The sequence below is a fragment of the Pinus tabuliformis genome, chromosome 5_2, assembly GCF_031772625.1.
Source record: "Pinus tabuliformis cultivar Carrire ecotype Pingquan chromosome 5_2, CPIR1, whole genome shotgun sequence".
NCBI classification, from domain to species: Eukaryota; Viridiplantae; Streptophyta; class Pinopsida; order Pinales; family Pinaceae; genus Pinus; species Pinus tabuliformis.
The window spans coordinates 330,630,625-330,647,290 of record NC_142306.1 but is presented as its reverse complement, the minus strand read 5'-3'; positions in this window follow the sequence as shown (position 1 = coordinate 330,647,290).

Below are 16,666 nucleotides of genomic sequence, written 5' to 3'. Positions count from 1 at the left end.
AGTGCAAGGAAATAGGAGATTGGAGGGCAGAGAGGAAGGTTGGAGAGAAGCCAAGATTTTCTATGAGGATCTGTGAGGATTGCACAGAGAGCTGGCTAGTTGTGAGAGCTAATACTTTGTATAATTCCTATGTTTTCCACCATGTATGATAATACAATAGTGTGGGGTTTTTAGCTTAGGCTTTCCCCAAAGTATTTTCATGTGTATTGTGCCATTGATTCTTCTTCTTCTGGTTATATTTTTCAACTTGATCTTTAAGCTTCCGCAAATTTATAGTAGAAGTAGGTTAGAGTATTCTGCTTTGATTTATATTGTATTATCGAGTTAACCTACACAGATTTTCTACAATTGTTATTTATAATTTTAATAGTTTTTTTATTTACCATTTAATGTTGACTTTGAATATTTAATATTATTTAATTTGTCTATTGGAAATTAGTTGTTGCAACTCTACTATATTTATTGGTGCTTTGATTCGAGCTATCCATCTTTGTCCTGCTGATGAACCACAATAAGTGGTTTGAAACGCATCAAACTAAAAGCCTATATGTGATTGATCCGAAAGAAACTCGACAAATAATATAACTTTAAAGGGTTTGTATCTCTTAATTGTATATGTTATATAATATTTTCATTATGCATATTAATATATTATAAAATTAATTGATTCACTTAATTAAATTAAGAAAGAGTAGAGATATTGTTGGATTAAAATTATCTTATAAGTAGGTTTAAATTCTTGGGGAATCAAAATATTGTGATTCACATATATGAATTCTTAATCAATTCCACCAAAATAAAATAATTTCAAAGGGAAGAATTATTTAGCTTTAATTTAAGTTACGCAATACATGGTAACACTAGGTACTTAATAGTTTCTTGAATAATGGTCGTTTTCTTCACTAAGTGTACTTTATTTTCCTTAACATTGAAGATAAGATATGGATGATAGGGAGCCTTCGTTATTTCCTAATTACTGTGATGATTATTCACATTAAGTTATGTAAACTACATTATTTTCAATGACCAATTGGAACTTTCTAGAAGAATGACATTAGAATTTTGTGTAAATACGACAACAATATCATAGGTTATATTTTGTTATTGAATATATTATTTTGATGCTAATAATTTTTAATGCATTTACATATATGATGCTACTTTGATTCAACATAGTGAAAACATTATACTTATGACGCATAACAGCTTCAGAAACAAGAAAATTATTCAAAAAATGGCAATAATATAATGTTATCTAACACAAGTATGACACAAGACAGAAACTAATAGTTTTAATGTCTTTTCAATTTCATGTGTTTAATGTAAACTTGATACAAAAATCACATTAAAAAATATTCTTTTCCAATAGCCAATAAAAAAAATATAAAACTGGGTTGTGGTGCTAGAAAGCAATGACACTGCTTACCCATTTTGTAATAGTGTTACATGGAAATGGACACTAGCTTCTCTGATTTGATGAAGAAGTGAGTGCAATAATAAATCTTGAAGCTCAAATGGGGCCTTCACAAAAAAATATATCGCCAACTTCATGCCCTGAAAAAACATAGAACTTGTCTACATTATTTCAAGAACTAAATTTAGAGGGAGTTTTAGAGCATATAGTTACACCCACTTATTACTACCAATACCTTGGTTTTCCTCGAATCAGGAATTAATATTTCATGAAAGAAATATGATACCCCTGACTACATTAGAACCTAAGTTTCCTTTAATAAACCCATCAAAAAACCCCAAGGTATGGATGGACTTACCTCCAAGTTGACTATTTACCTTGATGGCTTATATCTATGAGTATGTTAAATACCATCATATGAATCTATGATTTTATTTATGCCTCCAAGGAGGAGAAGTATGCATTCTCAAAGAGGATGTGATTCCTTCTGTTTTAGAGTTCCCCAAAAAAACATTATTTTAAGAGATCTATGATTTTCAAAAATTGGATTTTCCATTCACTTCTTGAAGTTTTCACCTAGAGAAGGGCAATCCCAAGAACCAAAAGTACCAATCAAGGAGGAGGCCTCTTCCCATACTTCCTTATACAAGGATGTCTTAGATAGATTCATCATTTTATTTACATAAAATTGAGTATTATGAACCTAGCCAAGCCTCTTCTTTACATAATATCCTAAGTGGTATATTTATTACTCAAATACAACCAAAAGAAGAACTTAGCCTTGGAAGGAAATTGAATTTTCAAAATTAATTTCAACCACCAATAATCCTCTTGATTATTTTTCAAAACAATCACCTTGTGTCTAGTACTTGTTGAGTGCAACTGTGTGAGATTGTGAGACTTCAACCATTCAATATCCTCTAGATCTATTGGCTTAATTGAACAAACAAACAACCCATTAAGAAAAGTATTTCATTACTTGGCTAGAATTTCTTCCAAATCTAAATATCTTTCCTTCGTCCACCCTTATTTCCATAATGTGACATATTTATCTATTGATGCATACCTTCCATCGATAGTAAGCCTTGATATCTAAGCATTCCAACTAGATATTTATACAATATATTTTCCCTAAAAAATACTACAAGGATCTATATATGATTTTTATTTATGGGATCTAACTCTCAAGAAACCACATGATCTTTGAAGACATGGGTCTAACTCCTTCTCAAGTGTCCCATAAAATTAGGGTATCTTGTGAAGGAAACTAGAAAACTCATAAAGATATTTATCATAGAAATTGAAGGGAACCTTCAATTTATTATAAAAAGGCATGAGGTTTTTTCAGTGGGGCTTATCAAGGAACCCCCAGTATGTGTGGAGTAGGACCAGTACACTTTTCTTACACATCACATTATTAGATAATATAATGTGTTGATATAATATGTTGTATGATAAAGGACTAATACTCGAGTTGAATTTTATGCAATATTGATATAAATGAAAACAACAATGATTATAAAAATTAAAAGTCATTTGAAACTCTAAATAATTGATGTAATTAACAAATAATAAATGCACAATTGAGAGCTTGTGTGATCGATAAACAACCAAGAATATTCCACTAGAATATTTTTTCACAATAGATCGTGTTATTATGAAATCTTTGATTATTTAATTTATCATCTTAAATCCCAAATTTATTATTACTAGTTTAATGTTCAATTATATGAAGAAAAAGAAAATAAAAAAAACCATTCACACATTTAGCTTATATGGGCCTGACCTGGGTTCAGAAAATTTATTTAGACAAACAAATCCTACAACTACCAGCCTTTTCAGCAACAGCCCGCGAGTGCAGACTGAGGTCTCACTTGAGGTAGTAGGGGAGGATGCTGGAACCAGGTTTCCACACCCTTGAGATGTCTTGATGTGGTCTGGAGGGTTTGCGCGCCATTCTATGGCCCTGTGCTACTTTACTTCCACGTAGATCCGGAACCCAGCAATTCCTTGATACTTCTTACTAATGAGTTGTTATAGATCAGATTTACCTTTTAGGGTCTTTAAGTAAACATTTAATAGAGATAACCAGTTCACGCACCCAGAAAAGTTACAGATTTGCATAAACTCGTAACATAAGCATAAGCACACAGATCAAACAGATAGATCAAACATAAATTAACCAGATCCACAATATTTCAAATTCAACATAGTATTTCAGAACCGACTTATCTTTATTCAACTCTTTGGCTAATACATCCAGATCCACCCAGCGCACTCAGCTGCAGGGTTCCGCACACACAGTTGCGGACTCTACCAGGCCTCTATGCACACAGCTACATAGCCTCTATATACCGACCAACACCCTTGACTCGAACTTACAGATACTTCAAGACTTCTTTCCTCAAAAACCCATTACATTCCAGATCCAAAAGTACATACCAAAAACTGCTTTCTAACCATAGAGCCTTACTCTATTTATACATTCCCATGGTTCATGAACCATGGGCAAGTAGACTTGCTTCCTATTATTTTACATTATTTCAGGCGGACAACCCTTTGACTTGACTTCTTACAATTTGTGCTCCATGCATTTTGCAAAGTCTTTACCATACTCTTTACCCAAAATTTCAGGCTTTGAGCCCCAAAACCGTTCCGCGAGGCCTATGCTACCCAATAATCCCCCAACACAATCATCGTGACTCATCCTGAGTCACTCGGCTGGTGTGAAAATCTTAACCCGCAGGTTGGTTAACAACTTCTGTGCTTCGCTAAGTACTTGCAGCACACTCCTCCGCCATCCTCTGTACCCATTCAACGCAAGCTGCCGACACATCAGTCTCTATTTCCACCGCTTCACTGGATGCATATTCAGCCTGTATGTGTGCCACCTTGCACTCAATGGTGGTGGAAACCACAAATTCCTCATCAAGCCATGGCTGGAGACATTCTTTAAGCACAGCTTCCTTCTGTCGAGCCGCATCGACCGGTGCCTAGAGACCCTAGGCCTCCCTCATTCTGGTCAGTCGTTGTGTGACGACGACTGATTGTATGATTCCTCAGACGTTTTCATATGCCTGCTGTAACTCCCACACTTCTGTTTCCACCTGTTGTAGCATTGGGTCATCCTGTAGAGATGTGAGCGTCACTAGGGACTGATCCAACAATCCTGAGAAATCTTGGACCACATGTTTTATGACTTCCAACCCTACTTGAATTTCACCGCATCACTATTCGCAAACCTCTGGGGGTATGGGTGGTGGTGCATTCACCGTAACTCTGCAATCTGCAAATTTAATTCGCATTGAGCTCTCATAGCCTCTTCCTAAGCCGTACAGAATCCTGCCGCCACGCGATGGATCTTATCAGTTATCAGAAGCTCCACTGGGACAGCCAGCTCTAGTACCTTGCTGCAAGCCTCTGCCACAGCCTGCTCCACTTCTTGGTTGCAAGAAATCAAGTCATCACATTGTAAGTTGACCTACTCTAGATTTTCCTTATGTTCTGTTACAATTTGGAGGGTGCGGCCTTCCCTGGCACGTAGCTCAAAAATTAACACATCCTGTAGTTGGTAGATGGTTTTGCAAGGTAGAGCAGCCAAATTCAACTCCCAATGTCGCATGTCCCCCTCAGCTTCAGCTTGGACCGCACCTACTAGCAAAACTAAAGCATTCATTGTGTGACTAAGCATGGTCTATTCAGCAGTGGTTATATCACTCGCGAGGTTTGGAAACATCCCTTCTGAGGGTCACACCTATAGTGCCTATAGCTGCGCTCTAAGCTCCCCCAACAAAGTTTTCTACTCTGTCATCAACACCTCTAGTGCACTGGCAATGACATTTCGCGTGGGTTCACTGTTGTCCAGAAATTCCTTTTCCAAGGTCTTCACGATTTTGGACTTCTTGCGTGCTTGTGGCAATTCCTTGTTGCGCGGCCTTTTGCCTTAGGCTGAGGTTGTGATAAGGTCCATGCGCTCCTATGTCTCAAACTCCTTCTACATGTCTTGCTCCACGGACATCCCTCTATCCTCTGTAAGCTGGTTGACAGGTGCTTCATGTGTCGCTTCTTGTAGCGAGGTGGCCTGTTGTCCCTGTCGTGCCTTCTCTGCCAGTTTAGTGAGTCACAGTTGGATTTCCTTCTTCCACTGCTGTGCAACTATCTTTTCTAATGTGGCCATGTCCAGGGCACACCACTCTAGAGGCCATGCTACCAAATCCTCTTAAATTACATCATCTGTGGCAATAAACGGGAGCTTGACCCATGTTCTCTTTGGATCCTGCCACGCCCACATATATAGGTTGTGCATGTCTGCTCTAAACTTGGCCATGATGATCAACCTATCATAGACTGTGGGGGACATTCGCAGTATGCACACGATTCGTGTTTGGATACTTTCTTCCATGAATATCCAAAATACCTTGATCTCTTGAACCCTCGTGGCATCCTTCGTAGCCCAGAGCGAAGTAAACCACACTGCTTCAAGTAGGGTGGGCTCGATGCTAGGAAACTAGCTACCTTGCAGCTTCTCCTACAACCAAAAGGATTGATAGTAGCAACCATGCATAATGGAAAGTCTTACTTTTCTCCTATGCTTCCTTGCAATTGGTCAGAAATTCCTCACATAAGAAATCCGCCCAGTTGAACTGGACTCCTTCTGCACACTACCCTACAAGTGCAATAACAAGGGCTGGCACCTCATCTGTGTGACATTTTCTCACAAGCTTACTAGCTAGTAGCTGGGTGGTGACTTGCACCCCTTGATCATTGATGCTTGCTATCACATACCCATGCTTTCCTTTTTCCAATTATATTTGGCCTTCATTGTTTCTGCCAAGCCTATGTTGCTACTGGTTCCGGCGATGTCTGTGGAGTCGTTCCCTTTAATCAATAGGTGAGTACTTTGGTGGACTAAATCAGTTGTGATCAGGATCGGTTCTTCAAACTAGAGATACCCATTATGTAGCAAACAGAGGACCTGTCTGATCACATAAATGGTGATGGTCGCACGGTGATAGTGTGGTATCCATCTCAGCTGAAGTAAGCCAGCCTTTTCCACACCCAGTAACCATTTTCATGGTAATATATCCGTGGCCAACTGGGGGAACTTGTCGCTATCCACTAGATCCCAATCTTCGAACTTGATACTCGGTACGTGACCCAGTAGCAAACCATCAAACCTTATCTCATCCAGAAGAAGTGCGGTCTGTAGCGTATTCTTTGCAGTGTCCAAGTCCTTTGGTATCTTTGCTGTGCCATTCCATGGGGAGAGATATGGGGGTAAGGGAGGTATTTCGAGCGCATCTTCTTCATCCTCATCCTATGCTTCAATCTGGGTGATCAAGTCTTGTAAATCATCATCGTTCTCGGTGGGTTTGGTGGTGATGGCCTTACCCTTTTCAGCTACTAACCTTTTGCTAAATCTCGGTGGCACCCTGACTGGTCCCATCATCTGCTTGTTTTTCCAAGGTCACGGTGTACATGGGAACCTTGTAACCTCGGGGCCTGCAGTTACTTCCTCTGTTTCTTCCTGGGTTGGATGCAGTTCTTCCACAAACCGTGCTCGGGTTCTTGCCATGGAGCTCATAGGGCTTCTGGTGGCAGGGTGTTTACGGGTCATCACTGGTTAAGATCTCTCCTTTCCAAGTGTTGGCTAGAGGGTGTTATAGAAGCACGCAGATTTGAATATATTCCTTCCCTCCACTTCCTGCTCATTAATAGCTTCTAAGCAGCAAACCTTTTCGTATCTATCTCGGAACTTTCGTCTTAATGACCCACTGCCTTCTCCTTTCTGCCATAGAAGGAACTTCTTGTTACGAATAGTGGCATTAATGGTCACCTACCAACCTCCCCACGTGGTAGTGCAACCCTTTTGGTGCAGCCGTGGTCACGCTATCTGACTGGTCCTGCATGGGTCCTTCTTTCCATGTCAATCGCCTGCAGGCTTGTTTATAGTCCCATGCCCTCTTTTAGCTACTGGGAGCAATGAGACTATGCTTCCCACAACTAGTCAGGTGGTCACACCTCCGGTGCGATGTATCGGCCTTCCTCCTAGCCCAGACTACGAGCACCTTTCACATTCCTTTGTAGTCGCTATCTCTTTGTGAGCTATTGTGTGGGGTGTATCCTCCTGTAGGTGTAGGCGCAACCATGATAGCAGGGTCACGGCTCATTCTGGGTCTGCGAGAAACTCAACCAGGCCTGACCGACTCGCGCGGCCTTCGTAGGCATCGCTACCTTTCATCTTGTTGATTTCCTCTAGCACCCCTTTCTTTCTTAGTTGCGCCCATGGTTCGCAAGGCCTGCTGCTACCCTACTTTTTTTGAGCTACCTCTTATCCTATTGTTAATGCCCTCATCTTCGCCTCCTTTCTAGTATAAGCCCATTGACCTCATGGTATCCACAACTTCCTAGTGGGGCGTTTCATCAGGTGGACGTTGTGTGTGCTTCCCCCTATTCCCCTTATAACTTCGTCATGGGCCGTTGGCGAACCGGCTAGTAGGTTGGATCTCTGCACAACCTGCAGCCCACGCTGGCGATGGATGCATACCCTGTTTAGCCCTCCAGCCCGTACGTGCACCTACCTCTGACATTTTCGCCACTTTCACCGACTTCTGAGGCCTATATTCCCTTTGTGAGTCATTGTCATGCACGAGACCTCTATGGGGCCATCCTGTAGCTTTTGTCTCAGATTCATCATTTCGCATCAGTTGACTAGCTCCCCCGCCTTTGTGGCCTCTTCATCAGCTGGCCACTCCTTGGCCTCTATCATTACACGTCTTAGTGATCTAACCATCCTATTGTAGTTTAGTGTTGTTACCTCATGCGATCGGTTCTGCCATCGCTCAATCTCTTCATATGAGTCCGACATGCAAGAACTGTCACGATCCCATGAGATTCTTCTGTCCGTCATCAGATTCACCTGATCCTGATCTTGCACTGTGATTTGGTAGATACATTCCAGTTCATCGTCACTATCCTCGTCACGCACTGGCTCTGTATAGTGTGCTCCTTCGGTTGGGTCCAGCGAAACCACTACGTGGAGAGATTTTTTTCGAATATCATTTTTCGTTTCTTTAGGTTGATGACTCCATTCATATCCATTACCCAGTCTATCCCTAACAATGCAGGATATGGGTTACTGTCATCCATGATTTCTATGACTGAAAAACCTGTTTGAGTGCTTGCACCGTCGATGTCTACTGTCACTCCTTGTAGTCTTCCCATGGGCAAGATCTTCTACTGGTTCGCCATCCGTAATTGGATAGGAGAACATTGTAGTGTGGGCCTACCCATGCACTCCCAAGTCTGTTTAGGTAGGACATTTGCATCTGACCCCAAGTCCAAAACGACCTGATCCATCTCATAGTCCCTAATCTGGGCAGTCAATTACATTTCTTGCCTAGTGTGCAATGCATGCTTGCCTAGTTTCCAGACCATTCGAGGTTCATTTGATCCTGCGCACCTAGTTATCAACTCTTGCAATCCATTCACTGCTTTAGTATCTCGTAGTAGCTTCATGCAGGTTTCTAAGAAGGTAGTTAGCATAGAAGTATCTAACTTCGTTCGATCCTTGCTACCCAAGGAAGAAAGTTCTGCGAAGCTCTTCTTATCATCCATAAATGTTTCCTTCGCACGCTCCAAATCAAATTCTGGTTGTTTGGTAGGGGCCTTATGAACCCACGCATCAGCCTCTGGTTGCTTCCCCTTATCTTCTCCTATAGTTACACCACTTTTGAGCATCATATTCGTGTTAGGGTCTTCTTCGCGTAATTCAGCCTTCATCATTTGGACATTCTGAGAGGGAGTAGCTGGAAGCACCCCTTTCTCCTGCATCTGAGCAATTAGCATGGGGAAATCGACTACTTCATGGTCAAATTGTTAGTAGTATGGGAAACAAGCTTTGGTCGGGTTCATGCAATCATGCGCGTAGTGCCTGGTCCTCCACAATTATAGCAGATTAATTGTCCCCGCCCACGTCTAAGGCCCCGTCTGCATCCTTGGAATCCTCCCCATGCTATTGTTGTGACGAGATCCTGCTTGCACGCCTCCATTTGCATCTTGTATGTAGATGTTCAATCCATCAACAAATCATAATTTTGGCAATTTCTTTCATCATGGCCCACCGTCCTACAAAAGTTGCAAAATAACTGTTGGGGGGGTTGTCTCAAGTTCTGTAATAGATGACAGTTGTCCGTAGCATGCTTTCCTCCCACTTAACATATCGTGCACCAGAGTTCAACCACCGCACTTGGCCCTGTTGGTACCTCTGGTCACAATGGTACTGGTCGCTCTGTTGCGAAGACCAGGCAGTGATCCTTATCGTGGTCTTGGCCCTTACATTTGATACACCATACCTCTTCATGCACTTCTGACCGAGTCACCTGTCTTTGTTTCAGACTTCGCATCTCTAAGAATAGGTTTTGTATTTGCACATGGATTTGCTCAAATCCCAACTCTGGATCCTGTATTGGAGTTTCGTGCAACCTCATTGCTATCTATAGTGCTTCGGCTTGGGTTGAGATCTTTTGTTGTGATAGCACCGTCCTCAGATGTGGTGTCAAAGATGCCACAAACCACGTGCAATGTTGTGCATCTGTCAACATCATGTTAGCCTCACGGGTTGTGCTTTTCAATCTCTGATCCAATTCCCAAGGGGTTTCACCAGGTAACATCACAATCTCCTTGAATCCAATGATGGACTATGTCTTTGATTTTGGCCGGCTAAACTCCCTGGTCAATGCATCCTGGATCAACCGTATTCCTACATTCAGATCATCGCTTGAGTACTTTATATACCATGTCAATGCGCGGTCCTGCAGTGCACTAACCATAGTCGCCTTTTTGATGTTATCATCTGTAACTCCTTGGGCTTCCCATACTGCCTTGACCACAAACCAAAACTGACTTGGTTCCTCATTTCCTACACCCTTAAATACCGGTAACTTGACAGCACTCGCCATTCCAACCTTTGGTGGTGGTGGTGGGGAAGGGGTTGGTGAAGATGGGTTTGATGTAGGCGAAGTGGGTGATGGTGTGGATGGTGGTGGTATTAGTGGAATGCATTGATTTATCAGTCAGACTGCGCTTCTTGGAGAGAACCCTACGAGTTCTTCCTCACTTTCTGACGAAATAGAAATCAAAGGGCTGTTCTCTAAGCCTTCAGTTCCTCAGTAGCCCCTTCCACTCTGCATTACACTAGACATTAATGAATGCACATAATTCATTTTTCACACAACAGCATTTTAATCCAAGTATTCAATGGTTTAATATACTTACTCCACGGTCCTTGGAGAAAGCACCTTTCTGCTTCACTATAACTCATAGTTGTGTCTATCCTGAACTCAGTGATAAACCCTCATATTACCTGATCCAACCAGTGATCTACTGCATGCACGATTTTGTCTTCGGACGCTTCTAGCCTGCGCACCAATTCTCGAGTCCACACAATAGGTTGATCTAGTCTACACCTTCCCACACTGTCAGCTAACCTCGCGATCCACTTGTACACCTTTGTTGATAATGACACGAAGAAGATCTCATAGATGTCTGTGCATATGTAACGCTCCAACCATTGTTCTTCTGATATCCGCAGATTTTTGTTTTCTTGAACCACGAACTCGTGAAGCTTCTGATCTAGCCAATCTTCAAGCTCTTTCTTCGTATGGTTCTAGTGTTCTGACATCAGACATCCCTTAGGCAGATCCTGGTCCTGGAAATGGAACCATTTTTTGGCTTATATGGGCTTGAACCAGGTTCGGAAGAGTTATTTAGCTAAACAAATCCCGCAGCTACCAGCCCTTTTGGCAACAGCCTGCAAAGCGCAGACTGAGGTCTCACTCGAGGTAGCAGGGGAGGGTGCTGGAACTAGGTTTTCACACCCTTGGGATGTCTTGATGTGGTCTGGAAAGTTCACATTCTGTTCTGTGGCCTTGCGCTACTCTGCTTTCGTGTAGATCCAGAACCCAATAATTCCTTGATACTTCTTACTATGGAGTTGTTATAGATCATATTTACCTTTTAGGGTCTTTAAGCAAACATTTAATAGAGATAACCAATTCATGCACCTAGAAAAGTTATAGATTTGCATAAACTCATAACATAAGCATAAGCACGCAAATCAAACTGATAGATCAACCATAAATTAACCAAATCCACAATATTTCAGATTCAGCACACTATTTCGGAACCAACGTATCACAGTTGCAGAGCCTCTATCTACCCACCAATACCCTTGACTCGAACTTACAGACGCTTCAAGACTTCTTTCCTCAAAAACCCATTGCATTCCAGATCCAAAAGTACATACCAAAAACTGCTTTCTAACCATAGAGCCTTGCTTTATTTATACATTCCCATGGTCCGTGAACCATGGGCAGGCCGACTTGCTTCCTATTATTTTACATTATTTCGGGTGGACAACCCTTTGACTTGACTTCTTACAATTCACGCTCTGCGCATTTCACAGAGTCTTTACCATACTCTTTACCCAAAATTTCAGGCTTTGAGCCCCAAAACCATTGCACGGGGCCTACACTACCCAACAGAACATAAGATGTATCTTGGGAAACTTGATATGGCAAGAAACCCATCTAGAGGGTGAGGCCTATCCACTACTCTCTTTTCTTCAATTATGACAATGTAAATGTAAAGAAAGGGTAACTTAGCATAGAATTCCCCAAGACATTATGGTTGCTACAATATATTCTTCTTCCTCTACTATGCTTTCACTCCTAGATACTCTATTCAACTTTGAAATAATAACAAAGCTAACAGAATGGAATCAAATCTCCTCTTAATGACCCAAATTTAACATAGCTTAATAAGTATATATGGTTAGATTTTTTGCATGCCACAACCTTCAATTAATGTCATTTTTGGTGTCTTCTATAATTCTCTTGAATGTCCACATGTGATAGGCCCCACATGTTTGAGTAACGGGGCTAACGTGGCATCCACTTCGTAATATGGTCGTAAACAAGGTAGGTTGACATTATGGAGGCATAACTTCCACATATGAACTCAAATTAAGGTGTCTTTCGCAATTTTGGGAAGCCTTTGGTATATAAAACAATGTTGAGAGGTTAGGAGTTATGCTTGCAAATTTATGATCCCTAAAAATGTCATTTGATGCCTCAAAATGGCTCTAGAAGTTTTGGAACCATCATCTCCAAATTGACACCTATCACTAAAATGGGGATTACAAACCAATTCTTCTAATTTCTTCACCTATAAGTACCAAGATAGATGGAAAATATATAATGATTCATTCTAGATCATTATGTTTAGCTTCAATTACAAATTTGGTCTTAGAGGTATAAAAACAAGAAGCTATATTATTATAGGAGGGTACTTTTTCTTAGCATGAATTTAGAGGAGGGGCCCTTATATTAGCTACAAAAATGGCTTTCTATTAAAAATCAAAAGATGTCAGTACTAGAAATCTCATTTTGAAGTTTTTGGTTATGTTCATATGTTTTAATCTAGAAGGTTTAGGTTTGAACGAAGTCATGGTTTTTACTAATGAAATGCTAGGGCTGTGTTTTTTGGAACCATGGAATAGTGTACTCATTTAAAGATGATATGCTACAAAACATAGAAGATTTTCCCCTTTTTTTTGGGTGAATTCATGAATATGTATCACACTTTTTAGTGAAATATGATAATGAAAATTTGACATAGTACATAGTTTTTAAATTAAATCCCTTGAATATCATACACACATCACGAATTTAGATAGGAAGTATAAAAATAATTTGTAAGAGATTTTATCATAGATTTCAAATTAAATCCCTTGAATATCAGACACACATCATGAATTTGGACATGAAGTATAACAATAATTTGTAGGGTATTGTATCATCTTTATAATGATACATTTTTAAGAAGAAAAAAATAAAAAATAAAATAAAATAAATAAATAAATATAAATAAATAAAAAATAAAAAAAATTTATTTCCATTTAATTTGTCAATTTTGAATTTAATTAAATGTGTGTCTTTGCAAATTTCTAGAAAGGTTAACAAGTAATTTTTTTTTCCAATACCTAATCTAGTATTTAATTTATAATGTTTGATACATGTATGCATACATGTGTGTGTTTGTGAGAAAGAATAATACACAAAATGTTTATTTTTATTTTATTTTATTTAAAAAAAATATATTTTTTTATTATTTTTTAAAGCTAACCCATTAACATTTGAATCATGTTGTATAAACCTTCATCTTCTCAACAATTTGTTCTTTATTGGTATAAAATGGAAAACTAGAAATACATTTTTGAAGAAGAAACATTCACTAAACTTACACTTAGTTCTTATATTTTTTTAGTTATATAGTTTTTATATTTTTCTCTTAAGGCCTTCATTGAGGAAAAAATGAATGAGTTTTAAAAAAAGATAAATAAGTAATATTGTAGGGAATAAAAAACTAAAAGATTATATATCATTGGATAGAGAACCAATGTCTATGCACTAAGTTGTCATTCCATGGAGACTGAAGGAATTTCACTTATTGAAAGTTGTGTTTCCATGGAAACCTGCAAATGTGGGTAAAAATTATTGATTTCCAAGCCCTATGTTTTGAAATCCCTTAATATAGATATTTTAAAATCATGAATCAAAATACTTTTAAATTGCATAATTGATTTTGGTATCAAAGACTCAAATGAAGTTTTAATCATTTAAAGGTTTGAAGCATGGATTAAGGGCATAAAATCTCCATTTAGGTACTAATTCATTTCTCATGAAAGAAGAAATTAAAACAACAAAGAGAAATATAAACATAATTTACTTTCATCCAATTTATTTCCACCATACACCTTATTGTTGGTGCTCTAATTTAAACTAATCATATTTTCACACAACTCATTTTAACCATACACCACATTACATAAAAACAAAACCCTAATCTACATTCATATAACTCATTTCAACCCTACACCTCATTATTGGTATTATAATTTAAACTTATCATACTTGCACACAAATCATTTCAACCATACACCTTTTTGCATTTGCTATCAAGATTATGTTAATTTATATTTTAATTTAAGCTTTTTATATCTCATTATTATTGGTGTTCTAATTTAAACTTATCATACTTTCACACCAGTCATTTCAACCATATACCGTTTTGCAATTGCCATCAAGATTATGTTCATTTATATCTTAATTTAAAATTTTTATAATATTCTTTCAGATATATAAATAAGCTACCAATATTCAAATTCAAATTCAAATTGCAATATTATGAAAAAGAAAAAAAAGAAAAAAAAATTGATTTCTACTTAATTGTAAATTTATATTAAACCCAAAAAGTAAATCTATATTAAACCCAAGAAAAAGGAGATCGATTCCCACAAGTTCTCTATCTTGCAGGTTCCCTCCATCAATCAATTCCGTGAACCATCTCTTTCGTACTCATGCCACCAACCTAGTTGGACCTAACTTTGAACAAAATTCATTATCTTCCCTTCTTATGAAGACAACCGAAAGAAAAGTTTCATTTTACACCAAGAATTTTGCGTGTCAATACCTTCTCTCTCTACTCTTCCCAAGTGCGTCGCCTGTGAGCGATTTTCGTAGTTTTGGTGAGGAAGCAATAAATGCTCGGCTCACAACTTCCACGGATGCCTTGTCCACGTGTCACATTGCCCAAGGCATTAAGACTTGGTTTATTATCGATGGCAACGCGCATCATTATCAAACTATAAGGAAGCTGTGCATCATTTTTGGAGGGACTTTTCAGTTTTGAGAATGAGGTGTCCGCACGTTTTATTTTATGTGTCACTTTTATGATTGATTTTAAAGGTGTTGATTTTTAAAATAATGAGTGTTTATTACTCTGTGTATCATTTTTGAAGGGACTTTTCAGTTTTGAGAATGAGGTGTCAGCACGTTTTCATTTTATGTGTCATTTTTATGATTGATTTTAAAGGGGTTGTTTTTCATTTTGAAAATGAGTTGTCATTTTTATGATTGATTTTAAAGATTTTTATTTTTAATTTTAAAGATATAAAGATGAGTCGTGCAATATACATGTTTTTTTTTATGTATTATTTTTTAATTAATTTAAAGTTTTAGTGGTTTTTTTTTTTAATTGAGTTATTTATGTATATATTTTAATTTAATATATCATTTTCATGAACAACTTTAAAGGTATCATGAAATTATTTTGAAGATGAGTTGTTTATATCATGTTTTTATTTTATATCTCATTTTTATGATTGGCTTTTAAAGATATTTTTTTTAATTTTAAAGATGAGTTGTTCATATATTTGGTTTTATTTATGGCAAATTGAAACTATTTATGATAGATTGAAAAACAATGTTTATTTAATAGATGATGTGATGTCCTAGGATAAATGTAAATATTTGACTTTACTGTGGTAAATGATATACTGAATTGATTGTTATCATATGTTTTGATTTAATAATATTTCCTGTTGTTTTTTAAAAAAAATTGTTTTTTGAAAAATTGGCAACTTCTCAAAAAGGCACTTGTTGTGTGTCCCAAAAAAACCCTAACTGTTTTCCTAACTGGATGGGGGTTTCCGGAGGAAAGGAGGCAGGAGGGGGTTCTGCGCTGTAGAGACAGGCAGAGGGGAAAAGAAACAAAAAAAAAAAGGCTAAGTCTGGTGATAACCAAATAGCCAAGCACGAAGATGTTAGCAACTTGCTGACTACAGTGGTCCGTCAAGGGAGCTAGGGGGAGATTCTGGTCCCGAAAGACGAATCTCATGGTTGGGTGGCAGATTGGAAGTGGGACGAACAATGAAGGCCCAGCTCTTTTGAGAATGAGGTGTCCGCACATTTTCATTTTATGTGTCACTTTTATGATTGATTTTAAAGGTGTTACTTTTCATTTTGAAAATGAGTTGTCACTTTTATGATTGATTTTAAAGATTTTTATGTTTAATTTTAAAGATATAAAGATGAGTCGTTCAATATGGCTGCCTTCTTTTTATGTATTATTTTTTTAATTAATTTAAAAGTTTTTTTTTTCATATTTGAGATTGAGTTATTTATGTATATCTTTTAATTTAATATATCATTTTCATGAACAACTTTAAAGGTATCATGAAATTATTTTGAAGTTGAGTTGTTTATATCATGTTTTTATTTTATGTCTCATTTTTATGATTGGTTTTTAAAGATATTTTTTATTTTAAAGATGATTTGTTCATATATTTGGTTTTATTTATGGCATATTGAAACTATTTATGATAGACTAAAAACCAATGTTTATTTAATA